The following is a 4456-nucleotide window of genomic DNA, read 5'->3' on the forward strand; positions in this document are numbered from 1 at the left end:
GTTTCTGCGGCGCTGTCGTCGCCTTTGCGCCCCTGCAGCGCCGTTACAGCGGTTTCAGCGACTTGTATTCATCGTGATGTGATGATTTTTGTTGTTATTTGATAGTGTAATACTGGAGGTTATGTTTGTAAAGATATAAGACTAGTGTATTTATTACTAAAGAAAAGTTTGACTTAAAAATCTTCAGGTCTTAAAATTTGGTAGCTGGTCTTTTTTAGTGTAAATTATTTTTTGTAATTAAAATTTAAGCCTCGATATATAATTCTTCATTCATTAATTTTAGACAATACTTATGAGTTTCAAGTTTGACAACAAAATCACCATATCTATAGTACTTCATGACATTAATATGAGTGAAGTGTAGCGCTATGTACAAAAGCGCTTCAGCGGCTGCATAGACAAGGGTCTACATCGTATTGCTAAACCTCATTGATTTTCAAACAGCTTTTATCATCAAATCTCATTGGAAACCTTAACTGAATGTCAATGCAGCTGGTGAAGGCTCCCTGGAGGTCGTTCAGATCAAAATCATATTATTTTTTAAAGTGTAAACGAGGTTTAACTACTTTAAAAGCAGGATTACCTTAAAAAACAGCTGAAACTCGTTTGCGTAGAAATTATTATCTTAATCTTGGATAATTCGTGTATTCAAGATTAAAATGTTTGAATTTCTGAACATTTTTCAACGAGATAATACCAGTTACCTTTCCTCATCTTGTGGGAAGTAGGAACGGAGTACAGAGGTCAAGGTCTCTTTTAAAGTCCTGCCATTTGCTCATAATGTATGTATGGTCATATGATACTTCAGAAAAGCCCTTCTGGAAATATACTGTTTCAATGGCGTAGGCCTGAGCGTTTGTTACAGGAAGTCAGTTATCATATAATTGTATCGTTTCTATTATAACTTTGTCATGAGTTAGTTTTCTTGGTTATACAAAATAAATAGGTTTGTGCTCTAACTGGTCGTTCAGTAATCTGTTCTGAACAGTTCTCTTTAACTCGATTTTCTTGAAAGCCCCTTAAATATCTTAAGCACGTTTCTAATCAGCTTAACTCTTTTAATGTAATTTAACAGGTGTCGTGTCTTTCTTAGCAAACAAAGGTTTATTATCAAGTGTTATTCACCTCCAGTAACCAGCTACTGCCATATAATACGAACCATATCATCATCCGCACATAAAATTATCTCTTGATCCTCTCGACTAAAATAGACAAGAAAATGACCCTCAAAAAGTGCGAATTTTTAGTCTAGTTTGAATAAATAAATTTTATCTTTACATTCATTGTAAGGGAAAAATGCCATGGACCAAGTATTGAGCCTTGTGGCACTCCCATTGCCCAAGGCCCAAAATTATATCTTCTAAGTCTGTCTTATGATGAAGCAACAGTAAACAATCTGTTGTAGGTTATCAATTGATATTCACTCCATTTGGGAACTTTGCATAATTTCCTTCAAGCTTTGAATTTATTCATATATGGCGGTAGAGCCTTCACCTACTGAAATAGAAGGCTTTATGGTGCCAGACATTCGCATTATCAGTGTCATCAAGATAACGTGTCAGGGTCTGTGTATTGAAGGTTTTTATCTGGATTGGGTTTATAGGACAATTTGTACATTTTACTTTAAAAAAATAGCTCGAAAGAAAATATGAAACTGGCTGAAGAAATTGTCTCTGACTGGCTACACGAAGATTTTTAATATTTGCTTGTAGGGACCTATATTTTACCGTGATAGAGACAATTAATTCATACCGTTGTTTGTTAGATTGATGCAAGGAATGTAATTTGACCCTACGCATCACCAAAACCACAAGCGTTATGTAAGCAATTTTAGTTTAGGCCCATATTGTCAGTACACAATCTTCTTGGATTCTTGAAACGTGCTAAAGGCCTGTTTATACATCGTAAACAAAAATATCTAAGGTTTAATCATTTAAACATTTATCAAATTAAGATAAGTATTCCTAAAATGTATTAAATAAATAACCAAGTAAATAGTTAAAAATACCTGGTCAATTTTATTTAAATAACATTATAATAAAATAAGGCTTGCAGTATAAAATTGATAATTTACCACTGATTGCTCGTATTGGTCCCAATAAACAATCTCAAATACCAAAGAACTTATTGACATAAGTATAAAAGCCTCGGTTTCCAGTAATTTTCTGTTTATTCTTGTCATTTTACCCAGATTCGATGAATAGATCCCCGGGGACAGCCCGGAATGTTATTTCATTTGTTACCCGGTCACGTCAATGGTTCCATGACAATTTGCAATATCTTTATAAGTAAAATAGTCAAGGGAATTTCTCACAACCAAGTCAAGGTTTTTAGATCAATAATCTTATTTGTTAACTCTTGAGCATTTTAATAAAATTTTAAAACCAGTTATTAATTCTGTTAGTTTTAAGTGCGTTTACATGTTTAAATTTCTAACATAATTAAATAAATGAGAATTCTGAAAAACTGTCTCTTATGTAATGTAAAACCCCAAAAGAAAACGAATAAATAACGATAAGAAGTGCGTATTGCAGTCGTGACTTCCTATCATAATATTATGGATAAATTAAAAGGCATATTATTTCTTTAGGCTTTTACAAGCACTTATGAATGTCAAAAATATAACTAAGTTTGATTCTAGTTGCCCATTCCAAAAGCAGCTCCCTATGGAGAATAACAGGCAAGAAACTCCATGGTTACTCCTAGTATTTGTTTAAAGAATCCCGCCAAAGTAGGAAATTCAAGATTCGATCAGCCAATTTGACGGACATTAATCAATAGTCTTGCATTGATGCTATTTTGTTTTTCTAGGATGGAAGGATAGTACTTCAATAAATTGCTCGATATTTATTATAGGCAATATTTACATTATTTTATTTTTAAATGCAGAAAGTAAAATTTTTACATAGGTACCTTATTTTTAAACAATCCTCCTCGTGGACATCCCGAAAACTATTTTGCACGTTCCTCGTTTAACTCCAGTTTTGCGAAATCTTTACAGTTTCAGTATTTTCAGTACTCAGTAGAATGAAGTGATTCTCTGAATAGTAGCCAGATGGCGTTTATACTGCTAATTCTACTGACCAAGCATAGATGGCGCTAGGCGAGCGATTGTTGAACATTCGACAGAAATAAATACTTATTCGTTAATATTTGGATTGCTTCTGGGGATTGGTAATTAATGAAGTATCATTCATTAAGATATGCAAACAATCATGAGAAGTATTTACATGATGCATATTTGGATTCAAAATTATTTTGTACGCATTGTTAGTGTAATTTATTGTGTGAGGTAGTTTCAATGTAATGTTACATACAGGTATTATGTATTTATCGATTAAGTAAAAATTAAGACGAAAGGGAAAAGAAATCAAATTAATAAGAATTAAGATTAGTAACTGAAATTCATAATATCAGTAGTTAGCAAAGTGGAACACTTATAAGCTAGTAATTCAGTTATGCATTTGTAATTCATTAAGTATCTGAAAAGTTTAAAAATAAATTATAAAAAAAAAATCTTAGTAAACCGTTCTATAGAACGAAATACTTAAGTTGATTTCAATAATCTCCAGGAAAGTGACTCAGTTACTTGATTACTTTGCCGAAATTTTCCTTAAGCCGTGGATTTTGTTAGTATTTATTGGATCTCTCTTACTTTTCTAGGTATTCGTGCAAAATTGATTAGATGGACTACATCTCAGAAATTAAAGCTTTTGCTCGAAGATATTTGCAGAAACCTGGATAAAGCAGCTTAAAGATAAAATGAAAATCAAGTGAAACATTTTGCAATTAATATCGGAACTATCGGAGTTAACTAGTATCTTGATTACATCGAAGTGTCAAGACTATATCGGTCCTTATACTTATAATTAAGAATAGTATGTAGAACTACAAGAATTTAAGTACATTATAGGCAATGGTCTTACAGGTCCAATACTTGTCGTTTTCAAATTAAGTTCAGAGTGAAATTCGACATTAGAGCGCTTACCTAGGCAAGTCTGGTAGAAAGACTTTCTTTTCCTAGGTACCTATAGTTACCTGTATGTCAAACAGATCTCAAACATAGAATAACGTTGCGCTAACTGGACTAGACGGTAATTAAATCATTCTAGTCATGCGTAGGCATACCGGCACGGTTGAGATGTCACATTTAATTATTTAGCATCTAGTTTACGTGGCTTACTTACAAAATAATCATTTTGAATTAATAATTACCTGTTCCGTTATATGCTACTGCAATCGTGGCAAATCCAGGCTTGATCCGTAAGATATATTTTCCTATAAAAATACATACGTAGGTAGGTGAGTATATTTACTGGTAATACTTAGTACAAAGCTCCAGCATTACCTACAGAGTTTAACAATAAAGAAATAGTGCCGTTATTCTGAACGTCAGACCAAACATAAGATTGGAACATCGCTTACCCTCATTTGTTAACAAAATGGTTCCGATTTA

The sequence above is a fragment of the Helicoverpa zea genome, chromosome 4, assembly GCF_022581195.2.
Source record: "Helicoverpa zea isolate HzStark_Cry1AcR chromosome 4, ilHelZeax1.1, whole genome shotgun sequence".
Classification (NCBI taxonomy): Eukaryota; Metazoa; Arthropoda; class Insecta; order Lepidoptera; family Noctuidae; genus Helicoverpa; species Helicoverpa zea.